The sequence below is a fragment of the Procambarus clarkii genome, chromosome 9, assembly GCF_040958095.1.
Source record: "Procambarus clarkii isolate CNS0578487 chromosome 9, FALCON_Pclarkii_2.0, whole genome shotgun sequence".
NCBI lineage: Eukaryota > Metazoa > Arthropoda > Malacostraca > Decapoda > Cambaridae > Procambarus > Procambarus clarkii.
Window position 1 is genome coordinate 25,303,928 of NC_091158.1, and position 13,270 is coordinate 25,317,197.

At 44.1% G+C, this 13,270-nt stretch overlaps 1 long non-coding RNA gene across 1 annotated transcript; it reads right to left on the bottom strand.

The window, feature by feature from the left end:
- Nucleotides 1-217: 217 nt before the first annotated feature.
- LOC138362727 (uncharacterized) lies at nt 218-9,180 on the bottom strand. Its single transcript, XR_011227909.1, has 2 exons — nt 8,612-9,180; nt 218-3,564 (listed from the first exon to the last, which is right to left on the bottom strand). It is a non-coding gene; the product is annotated as an uncharacterized lncRNA (long non-coding RNA).
- Nucleotides 9,181-13,270: the final 4,090 nt, after the last annotated feature.

The following is a 13,270-nucleotide window of genomic DNA, read 5'->3' on the forward strand; positions in this document are numbered from 1 at the left end:
ACGTAGGAACTCTGCAAACAGCACATCCTGGCTGACTACTTAATAATTACATAGTTTTCTGACCAGGGGGAGAAAGATACTGGCAGTATGGGGCGTTAAAGTTTATTGAAGATTAAATTCTGCAGAACATGTAAATATATAAAGTTCACATAAAGTAAGTAATTATATAAAGTTTATATTAAACACGGTTTATATTATAGACTTAACAAAGTTGATATTATATAAAACTTAATATTGAACATGTAAATATACAAAGTTTCAAATATAATTTAAGGAATATATAACGTTTATATTAAAATATATAAAGTAAATATATAAAGTAAGAATTAACAGTAACAATTCCAAGGACTAGATTTAACTTAAAAGGTACACCCGTAGTAAGTATGAGACCTTAGCCTATAGTGACATGGAAACTAATTCTGCAGAAACCTAAAGGTTAACTGGTACTAGAATTAAGGCCGAGTGCAAATGTGTAGTAATTATATAACACTAGGATATAACAGGCAGGACACAAAGAATAACTAATAAGTGAGAGACCACATAACACGTAATGTACCCGGCCAAGAGGCCGTAAAAGACCTAATGGATAAGGAGAAGGGGGTGTGACTACAAGTAGGGCTTACTAGCACCTAGACTGGGCAAAGTATTAGCTGCGGACAGCGGGACACTTGGGGACCGGCGCTGCACCCCCCTTCCCACATGCAGTGGGGAGACAATCGGGACAACTGTGCAAAGCATGACGGGGGTACAAAAGCAGCCGCTTGCAAAAGGGGGGGAGGGTGGGGTTTTGCGAGGGCAGCGGCGAGGGCAGGCGGAGTAAGGAGGAGCCCCGTTGTGCGCCCGTATTTATACGGCCCCAAACTGCCCGCGCAACGCCGCGGGACGCGCTGCGCAATTGTTTCTTTCTCCCCCGCCAGAAACATCCCCGCTTGTGATGCAAGCAGTGACCATTTTCTGACCAGGGGGAGAAAGATACTGGCAGTATGGGGCGTTAAAGTTTATTGAAGATTAAATTCTGCAGAACATGTAAATATATAAAGTTCACATAAAGTAAGTAATTATATAAAGTTTATATTAAACACGGTTTATATTATAGACTTAACAAAGTTGATATTATATAAAACTTAATATTGAACATGTAAATATACAAAGTTTCAAATATAATTTAAGGAATATATAACGTTTATATTAAAATATATAAAGTAAATATATAAAGTAAGAATTAACAGTAACAATTCCAAGGACTAGATTTAACTTAAAAGGTACACCCGTAGTAAGTATGAGACCTTAGCCTATAGTGACATGGAAACTAATTCTGCAGAAACCTAAAGGTTAACTGGTACTAGAATTAAGGCCGAGTGCAAATGTGTAGTAATTATATAACACTAGGATATAACAGGCAGGACACAAAGAATAACTAATAAGTGAGAGACCACATAACACGTAATGTACCCGGCCAAGAGGCCGTAAAAGACCTAATGGATAAGGAGAAGGGGGTGTGACTACAAGTAGGGCTTACTAGCACCTAGACTGGGCAAAGTATTAGCTGCGGACAGCGGGACACTTGGGGACCGGCGCTGCACCCCCCTTCCCACATGCAGTGGGGAGACAATCGGGACAACTGTGCAAAGCATGACGGGGGTACAAAAGCAGCCGCTTGCAAAAGGGGGGGAGGGTGGGGTTTTGCGAGGGCAGCGGCGAGGGCAGGCGGAGTGAGGCAGAGCCCCGTTGTGCGCCCGTATTTATACGGCCCCAAACTGCCCGCGCAACGCCGCGGGACGCGCTGCGCAATTGTTTCTTTCTCCCCCGCCAGAAACATCCCCGCTTGTGATGCAAGCAGTGACCATTTTGTGACCAGGGGGAGAAAGATACTGGCAGTATGGGGCGTTAAAGTTTATTGAAGATTAAATTCTGCAGAACATGTAAATATATAAAGTTCACATAAAGTAAGTAATTATATAAAGTTTATATTAAACACGGTTTATATTATAGACTTAACAAAGTTGATATTATATAAAACTTAATATTGAACATGTAAATATACAAAGTTTCAAATATAATTTAAGGAATATATAACGTTTATATTAAAATATATAAAGTAAATATATAAAGTAAGAATTAACAGTAACAATTCCAAGGACTAGATTTAACTTAAAAGGTACACCCGTAGTAAGTATGAGACCTTAGCCTATAGTGACATGGAAACTAATTCTGCAGAAACCTAAAGGTTAACTGGTACTAGAATTAAGGCCGAGTGCAAATGTGTAGTAATTATATAACACTAGGATATAACAGGCAGGACACAAAGAATAACTAATAAGTGAGAGACCACATAACACGTAATGTACCCGGCCAAGAGGCCGTAAAAGACCTAATGGATAAGGAGAAGGGGTGTGACTACAAGTAGGGCTTACTAGCACCTAGACTGGGCAAAGTATTAGCTGCGGACAGCGGGACACTTGGGGACCGGCGCTGCACCCCCACCGCAGGCCAGCGGCCGGACCCCCCCCCCCCCGAAGGGCGAGTGCCAGCTGGCCGCGTGAGGCACTCAATGTAGCAGAGCAACAACGTCCCGTCTGACGTAGGATGTGAGCACTACTCTTCCGCCTGCCGTTTGCCATTATTTCTGATGTGGCGAGCCCGTCCCGAGACAGCTGGGTGCGGAGCGTAGTCATCTGAAGTCAAGCCTAGCGCCGAGAGGGCAGCGCGTAGGATCCTGGAGAAATCTCGCCTGGTGACAGGAGCGCTTGTAGGATCTGTGCTTGTAGGATCCGAAGAGTGTTGATTCCTGACCATGTAAGCGATACCTGGTCCCGTCGGAGCGTGCGTCGATTTTTTGTCGCGTAGCTCACCTCCCCCGGGCTGAAAGATATAAGGCAGTAAGGGTGGGCAGAAGCGGCGTGCAGTGTTATCGTGACAGGCAAGAGCACAGACGAGAGGGAAACCCTAGCTGAATCAATACGGAGACGAAAAACGGGGGAGGGAGCCCGGCAGCAGGAATTAAGAGAAACCTTAATTAACAATCCTGGATGAATAAAGAGCATCCGAATAATTATACTGTAGCAATGAAGGGGGGCTAACAAATCTAAGAATCTTCCAGCAAACGGAAGGGGGAAGTACCTTTGCTAAGAGCAAAGGTGGGAGAAAACCGGTAGAACAGCAAGGAGGCACAAAGCAACTATAACAGGGTAAGACGAAACACTATAAATCTTGAATATAAACAATACATATACCAAGAAAGGGTATAACAACTAAGCAACATATACATAAACAATAAAATGGAATAAGAACCAATTCTTAAAGCCAAATCTATAACATGCTTGTGTCCTAATCGGATGTAGAATGTGAGCGGGGAACATTACCCTTGGTCTCTATCCCATCTCTGCCTCCAGACGGGTGATTGGGCTGGATAGAAGCCAAGGAGTCTGCCTTGAGTGGCCGCTGAGTGTAGTCTTGTGTTGTCAATGAGCGTCTGCGAGCCGCAGCTAGTACGCCGTGAACTTCGGCAACATCTTTAGAACAGGAGCAAAGTGAAATCGACGGCAGGGAGCTGCCATTCAGTAACTGTAATAAGGATAATAAGAATACAATGTCGTAAATAATCGTACAATGAAGAATACAATGTAATATCGTAAATAACAGATGACGGCAAGTGCCGCAGAATGGAAGAAATTAAGAAAGCAACGCCAAACCATAATAACAATTTATATTTTAATAAAATAATACTGGAATGACAGTAACGGTACGGAGTAATATTAATACTGCCATATAGCCCAGCAAATAAAGAGAAGATAATAGTATTAACGTAGGCCCTGGGCGGCTGCATCCCGGCACCGCTGCGTGCGTTGATGGTGATCAGAGGAATATCCGGCTCGCGTTCTCTTCCTCGCCGCAGTAGGGTGTGAAAGGGGGGGGGGGGTTCCGGCTTGTCGTGGCTGCGAATAAAGGGAACAGAAGAAACCGGCATTGAGCGCCAAGCGGGCAGAGCGCAGTGGAAGGAATAGCGGTTGGAGGTAAGGGGCCCCTAACCTAATGATAGATGAGGTAAAATTAAATAGAATACCATTACGTAGTAGGAAACAACAATGGCGAAGGAACAAGAAGAGTAAAATAGCCCAGAAGGCCGGATGGCCAAAGAACGTTAGCGACCTATGGCCAACAGCATGCTGGCTGCGCTGGCCAACCACAAGCTGGCCGACGTCATGCTAACTGACTGGCTTGAGCTTGCCGAAAGGAAGGCCGAATGGCCAGTTTTTTGCATGACACCGTGCGCGAGGCCATGCTAAACTTCTCGGTAGCATCCAAATGTAACTTAATGTACTGTCGATACGATGAAGAATGGGTGGTCAGATATAATGCACAAAATTCAGAATAGAATATATAATGAGGGAAACGAGTGTAATAGGACGAAATAACCGGAGGAGAAAAAAAAATTGTGGGGGGGGGGGCCACCCGAATGCACTGCAACTAGCGTACCTTAGCTGAAAATAACTTAAAGGCACAGAGGCAAAGCAATAGATTAATACAAATCCTAATTGATAGTCCCTTAATAACAAATTGAACGTGAAACTTAAACAAAGAGTAAATTGCGGGAGAAAAATTTTTCCGTAATAAATACAAATCAAATTGCGAGTCCAACAATAACAAAATTAACAGACACGCAGACGTAGGAGGAACCGATAAGCCGCGGCTCGCGCACCGCTAGCCATACCTAAACATACCTAGACAGGAAGGGGAGAAGCATAAAGGTAGCCCAGCAAAAGACTAGTAATTAGTAATTAGTAACTCTGCAAATAGCACATCCTGGCTGACTTAATAATTTACTTAGTAATTTATTTACTTTTGCGAGGGCAGTGGCGAGGGCAGGCGGAGTGAGGCGGAGCCCCGTTGTGCGCCCGTATTTATACGGCCCCAAACTGCCCGCGCAACGCCGCGGGACGCGCTGCGCAATTGTTTCTTTCTCCCCCGCCAGAAACATCCCCGCTTGTGATGCAAGCAGTGACCATAACTCTGCAAATAGCACATCCTGGCTGACTTTACTTAATAATTTAATTAGTAACTCTGCAAATAGCACATCCTGGCTGACTTTACTTAATGACGTAAGGCAAGGAAAAATGAACAAACATACTGAACACAGCAACGCAAATTTAAACATGCGACATGAGCAAAGCATCAACTGTCGGAGTAAATTAAGGTAGGCTGTTAGGGAAAAGGAATCCGTGGTAATCTGAAAGCAGGAGGCATGTTAGTGCTGAAATGTAGAACGTAATTAAGAGGAAGGGCAAGGCATGTCGCGAGATGTCTGCCAGTACAAAATAAGAAACCTTCCAATAAAGGTGAAAAAATCTTAATTTACATTGTCTTAGGAAGGCAAAGAACGGGATATCATTAAATATACGACGTTCCCGACGACGCTTCGACGCCGCCATCTGCTGGAGTGTACCGTGCCCCAGGCAACGTGGGGGCCACCCCCTGTCCAGGTCACCTGAATAGGGGCAAGGCATGGCACGTGATAACTGCAGGTACAAAATAAGGGTATACAATCGGCGTGCATATATAACCATTATTACATTAAGAGAACGGAGGTGAAGCATAACATAAATATAACCAAATAAGTAACGTGAATAAACTGCAAGAGCCAAGCGTAAATACTGTAATCACTGAGGAAACTAAACTGCAAAGCTAAGCATAAACTACTGTAACTACCGATGAAACTAGGCAAAAATGCAGGGCCAGGAGACGTGAAGCTAAAATAAGGGCCCGCGAATACTGCAAATAGCACATCCTGTCTGACTTTACTTAATAATTCTTAGGAACTCTGCAAATAGCACATCCTGGCTGACTTTACTTAATAATTTACTTAGTAACTCTGCAACTAGCACTGCCTGTCTGACTTTACTTAATAAATTACTTGGTAACTCTGCAAATAGCACATCCTGGCTGTCATTACTTAATGACGTAAGGCAGGGTAAAAGTGGGCGAGCATACTGAACACAGCAACGCAAAATTAACATGCGACATGAGCAACGCATCAACTGTCGGAGTAAATTAAGGAGGCTGTTTGGGAAAGAGAGTCCGAGGTAACCTGAAACAGGAGGCATGTTAGCGCTGAGACGTAGAACATAATTATGAATAGGGCAATGCATGGCACGTGGTATCTGCAAGTACAAAATAAGGGTATACAATCGGCGTGGATATATAGCCATTTTACATTAAGAGAACGGAGGAGATGCATAACCTAAATATAACCAAATAAGCGACGTGAATAGACTGCAAGAGCCAAGCGAAAGTACTGTAACTACTGAGGAAACTAGGCAAAATGCAAGGCCAGGGAACGTAAAGCAAATTAAGGGGCCCGCAAATACTGCAAATAGCACCTCCTGGCTGACATACTTAATAAATTACTTATAACTCTGCAAATAGGACATCCTGGCTGACTTTACTTAATGACGTAAGACAAGGAAAAGTGAACAAGCATACTGTAACACAGCGAACGCGAAGATTTGAACGTGCGACATGCACAAGGCTACGAATGCCTGAGTAAAAAGTTAGGCTGGGGCAAAGTGAATCCGAGGTGATCTGAAAGCAGAGGCATGTCAGTGCTGAAATGTAGAACATAAATATGAATAAGGGCAAGGCATGTCGCGAGATGTCTGCTAGTACAAAATAAGAAACCTTCCATATTTTCTCACACCAAGTGTGAGAAAGTCTTAATTACAGTGTCTTAGGAAGGCAAAGAATGGGAATCATTAAATATACGACGTTCCCGACGACGCTTCGACGCCGCCATCTGCTGGAGGATACCGTGCCCCAGGCAACATGGGGGCCACCCCCCTGTCCAGGGCACGGCCCCTGGAACTGGACGCCGAGGACTTAACGAACATAACGAAGTCATCCTGGATTGCCGGCGGCAACGCCGAACCCAGGGCCTGTGGTGCGTACCGTTAGACGTAAACCTGCCGTCGTCGTCGAGCTGATCTCAGGTCCTTGCTCCAACGCCGGCGTCTCCCTCCGACGAAGAAGAACAACAGACGACACAGGCGGACGAACGCTGAACTTACGACGTAGGAGGAATCCCTGCTTCAACGGACGGGCAGGGCGCTTAAGACAAACACACCAGGCTACACTGGCCAGGCGGGAGCGCCTGGGAACCAACCTGCCGGCAACACCGGCCAGACGGAGGACATGGAGTAACGGTCCTGGCTACCCCCCAGGCAAGCAGGGCACGTGCCTGAGGGCCTGGACGGCGGAAAGCTTGAAATAACACACCGGGCAACACCGGCCAGACGTACGTCTGGGGACTACATGCCGGACTTACACCGGCCGACGGACGTCTGGGGACATCTTGATCGGCGCCACTCTGGGGAAGACGTACCTGGGGACTCCGGGACACCGAAGGGCCTGGGGCTAACGCCCCGGGCAACACGGCCGGGCGAGACGTCGGAGGCGACGTGCCTAGCAGAGAACACACCACACACGGCAAGGACCCCGTGGCCTACCAACCACGCGTTGCCACACGGCATGCGCAGGGCCTAGACGAAAAGGGGAGGGGGGGGGGGGGGCCGCACACAGGCGCGGCCGTACGGGCGCAAGACAGCCCGAGCCCCGACGTGGGAAGCTGTGGCGCAAAGCCACGTGGATTAGCACCCAAAAGGGGACAGGAAGGGCGGGACACAGCCCCACCGTGCGCGCCACGGAACGCCGTGCCACGTGGCAGCACGACCAGGCGCGTGCCCCGTTGCAGGCCCGGGCGGAGGGCTGGACCTGTCCACGAGTCGTCGCCAGGGGCGACGCTTGTCCGCTCAGGGGGACCCGACCCCTGGGGACATCCCAGGGAAGCCGGCAGGCCGGCAACAGGGAACACCCGAGGGAAAACAGGAAAGACGCAGAAGCACGCCCTGCCGGCCAGGCACGTGACGCCCGGCAAGGCATGCATGGGCCCCAAGGCGGGGCCCGCCATAGGGCCGCCCACGCCTGGCCACGTGTCGCCGCCGCCGAGAACATGCGCCCCGGGCGTAGGACCGAACCTGGCCACAAACCGTCGCCGACGGCGACACATGTCCTCGGACAAGGCGAAGCCTGGCCCCCTGAGACACCCAGGGAAACCCGGCGGGCCGGCGCCAGGGAGCCCCGGAGGAAAGGCGGGAAGGACGCCGAAGCCCGCCCAGACGACCCCAAGGCCAATTAAAGGAGACGGCCCCTAGGCAGAGCACAAAGGGCGTAGGGCCCACCACGCCTGGCCACAAGGCGACGCCGGCAGGTTCACGCCTGGCCGCCGACGGGGCCCCGGGCAGGGCGCGCGCCTGGGCACGCCGCGCGGCGGGGCCCCTTGGACACGGACGGGCACGGCTGGACGGGGCCCCACATGAGAGGAGACCGAACGCAGGCCACTAGGGACGCGGCCCAGGGCACGCCGACCCTAAGCCAGCCACGCGACCAGCACGGCACGGGGGTGCCCGGCACAGGCCCAGGGAGGGCGCCCCAGCTCTCCAGGAACAACAGCAGAGAGCCCGAAGGACTAACTAAGGCGGCACACACGTACCGCGAGGGGAAGGCGCTTGGCACACGCCGCACTGGGGAGACCTGACTAGAGTTGAACAGAAAACCTCACCTTGGGTTTAGAAGTGTAGGGCAGGAGGGGCCTGCCGGAACAGTCTGGGGTGTCGAGGGCCCCAGGATGTCCGTGAGAGAGAGGCCAGGTACCGAGGCAGCTGGCGTGTTGTCCATCTCGTGCGAAGTCGGGCGGCCGGGGAGTGGTTGCGAGGGCAGCGGCGAGGGCGGGCGGAGTGAGGTAGAGCCCCATTGTGCGCCCGTATTTATACGGCCCCAAACTGCCCGCGCAACGCCGCGGGACGCGCTGCACAATTGTTTCTTTCTCCCCCGCCAGAAAAATCCCCGCTTGTGAAGCAGTGACCATTTCAGCCTACTATGCAAGGCCCGATTTGCCTAATAAGCCAAGTTTTCATGAATTAATGTTTTTTCGACTACCTAACCTACCTAACCTAACCTAACCTAACTTTTTCGGCTACCTAACCTAACCTAACCTATAAAGATAGGTTAGGTAGGGTTGGTTAGGTTCGGTCATATATCTACATTAATTCTAACTCCAATAAAAAAAATTGACCTCATACATAATGAAATGGGTAGCTTTATCATTTCATAAGAAAAAAATTAGAGAAAATATATTAATTCAGGAAAACTTGGCTTATTAGGCAAATCGGGCCTTGCATAGTAGGCATAGAAGTGCATTCTGGCTACTAGGTACGACATATATATATATATATATATATATATATATATATATATATATATATATATATATATATATATATATATATATGTCGTACCTAATAGCCAGAACGCACTTCTCAGCCTACTATGCAAGGCCTGATTTGCCTAATAAGCCAGGTTTTCATGAATTAATGTGTTTTCGACAACCTAACCTACCTAACCTAACCTAACCTAACTTTTTCGGCTACCTAACCTAACCTAACCTATAAAGATAGGTTAGGTTAGGTTAGGTAGGGTTGGTTATGTTCGGTCATATATCTACGTTAATTTTAACTCCAATTAAAAAAAATTGACCTCATGCATAATGAAATGGGTAGCTTTATCATTTCATAAGAAAAAAATTAGAAAAAATATATTATTTCAGGAAAACTTGGCTTATTAGGCAAATCGGGCCTCGCATAGTAGGCTGAGAAGTGCGTTCTGGCTACTAGGTTCGACATATATATATATATATATATATATATATATATATATATATATATATATATATATATATATATATGTCGTACGTAGTAGCCAGAATGCACTTTTCAGCCTACTATGCAAGGCCCGATTTGCCTAATAAGCCAAGTTTTCATGAATTAATGTTTTTTCGACTACCTAACCTAACCTAACCTAACTTTTTCGGCTACCTAACCTAACCTAACCTATAAAGATAGGTTAGGTTTGGTTAGGTTCGGTCATATATCTACGTTAATTCTAACTCCAATAAAAAAAATTTACCTCATACATAATGAAATGGGTAGCTTTATCATTTCATAAGAAAAAAATTAGAGAAAATATATTAATTCAGGAAAACTTGGCTTATTAGGCAAATCGGGCCTTGCATAGTAGGCTGAGAAGTGCGTTCTGGCTACTAGGTACGACATATATATATATATATATATATATATATATATATATATATATATATATATATATATGTCGTACCTAGTAGCCAGAACGCACTTCTCGGCCTACTATGCAAGGCCTGATTTGCCTAATAAGCCAAGTTTTCCTGAATTACTATATTTTCTCAATTTTTTTTCTTATGAGATGATAAAGCTACCCATTTCATTATGTATGAGGTCAATATTTTTTTATTGGAGTTAAAATTAACGTAGATATATGACCAAACCTAACCAACCCTACCTAACCTAACCTAACCTATCTTTTTAGGTTAGGTTAGGTTAGGTAGCTGAAAAAGTTAGGTTACGTTTGGTTAGGTAGGTTAGGTAGTCAAAAAACAATTAATTCATGAAAACTTGGCTTATTAGGCAAATCGGGCCTTGCATAGTAGGCAGAGAAGTGCGTTCTGGCAATTAGGTACGACATATATATATATATATATATATATATATATATATATATATATATATATATATATATATATATATATGTCGTACCTAGTAGCCAGAATGCACTTCTATGCCTACTATGCAAGGCCCGATTTGCCTAATAAGCCAAGTTTTCATGAATTAATTGTTTTTCGACTACCTAACCTACCTAACCTAACCTAACCTAAATTTTTCGGCTACCTAACCTAACCTAACCTATAAAGATAGGTTAGGTTAGGTTAGGTAGGGTTGGTTAGGTTCGGTCATATATCTACCTTAATTTTAACTCCAATAAAAAAAATTGACCTCATACGTAATGAAATGGGTAGCTTTATCATTTCAAAAGAAAAAAATTAGAGAAAATATATTAATTCAGGAAAATTTGGCTTATTAGGCAAATCGGGCCTTGCATAGTAGGCCGAGAAGTGCGTTCTGGCTACTAGGTACGACATATATATATATATATATATATATATATATATATATATATATATATATATATATATATATATATATATATATATGTCGTACCTAGTAGCCAGAACGCACTTTTTGGCCTACTATTCAAGGCCCGATTTGCCTAATAAGCCAAGTTTTCCTTAATTAATATATATTCTCTAATTTTTTTCTTATGAAATGATAAATCTACCCTTTTCATTATGTATGAGGTCAATTTTTCTTTATTGGAGTTAAAATTAACGTAGATATTTGACCGAACCTAACCAACCCTACCTAACCTAACCTAACCTATCTTTATAGGTTAGGTTAGGTTAGGTAGCCGAAAAAGTTAGGTTAGGTTAGGTTAGGTAGTCGAAAAACAATTAATTCATGAAAACTTGGCTTATTAGGCAAATCGGGCCTTGCATAGTAGGCTGAGAAGTGCGTTCTGGCTACTAGGTACGACATATATATATATATATATATATATATATATATATATATATATATATATATATATATATATATATATATATATATATATATATATATAAACGATTCTTCGCGGCAGGGGATCGTATTCCAGGGACCATAGGATTAAGGACTTGCCCGAAACGCTACGCGTACTAGTGGCTGTACAAGAATGTAACAACTCTTGTATATATATCAAAAAAAAAAAAAAAAACAAAAAAAAAACAAAAAATTAAAAATGGTGGCGGCGGCTCACTCTGGCCCCCCCACCAAAGGGGCCAACACCGAAGGTAAACACAAGAGCGTCCCCGCCCCCGTGTTGGATACAAGACACTCCGTACATTGACACCATCGCACACTAATATTTTTACCACTTCGGACACCAGCTTTCGACGTTTCGCATATGTGTACGTGTTCCATATTAAAACGACAATATAATGCTATTAACAATTAAAATCTTCTATTTAACAGGCATATAGTTATTAAATGAAGTTTAGTGATGTAATAGACATAATCCGGAGTTGGTAAGGACGCCGCCCGCCAGCGTAAACACAACACACCCGAATGCCTACAAACACGATACAACGCACAAAACACAACACTTCTGTCAGTTTTTGGATAAACTCCTTTTATATTTATTATGTGAGAGTTATACATGTATAAAATGATAACTATTATAGGTAAGCGCCTAATATTTAATATTAATCAATAAAAAAGAAGTCAGAAGCCACACGCCTGTCTGTACATGTCTTTTGTGTAAAAGTATTTTGGGCGCTCATGTACTTGTGCGCTAGCTGGCGTTCACAACTGTTCTCGCCTACAAGCATTAGAATTAAACAAACGAATTTATTTTTTCATTTATATACAAGAAGAGAAGGCTACCCTTGAGTCTGTAATATTCATCTGATCACTGGTCTCCCATTTGGTCCTCATTGCTTTATCTTACTATTATTGAATGTCAATAACCGTATTATGCAATTTCAATTTCTTCTATTTCTTTCTTTATTATGCACCCCATACCCATCCCGTGGGCGGTGGTGTAAAGGATTACAGAGGCACATAATCGGTTCAGGAACTGAACCCTCTAGTTCGTTTAGCTAAGCAAATAACAATGTTTGACGCTAGTTACAAAATTATATATATATATATATATATATATATATATATATATATATATATATATATATATATATATATATATATATATATATATATATATATATATATATATATATATATATATATATACGTATACATATATACATACACATACATATTTAATCACCTACACAAATACACACATCAATAATCTTTGTGTCACAGGTGATCAACAAGAGGCTCACAACAGTCACTATAAAAGGCACTTTACATCTATAGTGAGTCACACAGTTACTACTCTTGCTGCAAACCCACCCAACTGGGCGGCAGCTTTACAGTCATGTGCTCCACACCCACCCAACTGGGCGGCAGTTTTACAGTCATGTGCATGCATTACCTACAGTAAGCAAATTTTTGATACTTCGCTAAGATTTCGGGCAGCACATCATTATGAATGAAGTACTTACACATTTCATTATGCAACTTTAATAAAGTTGTCCATCAGCATTTTGTGGTGTTCAGCTACCCTTATCTTCTGTATGTTCCTCACATTACCAGTATACACAAACATTGACATGTAGGGATATAGACCCTCAGGTAAGTTAGTAATTTAAATGCACAGTAGCAGTCCTAGGCGTTCAATCCCCGACCGCCGT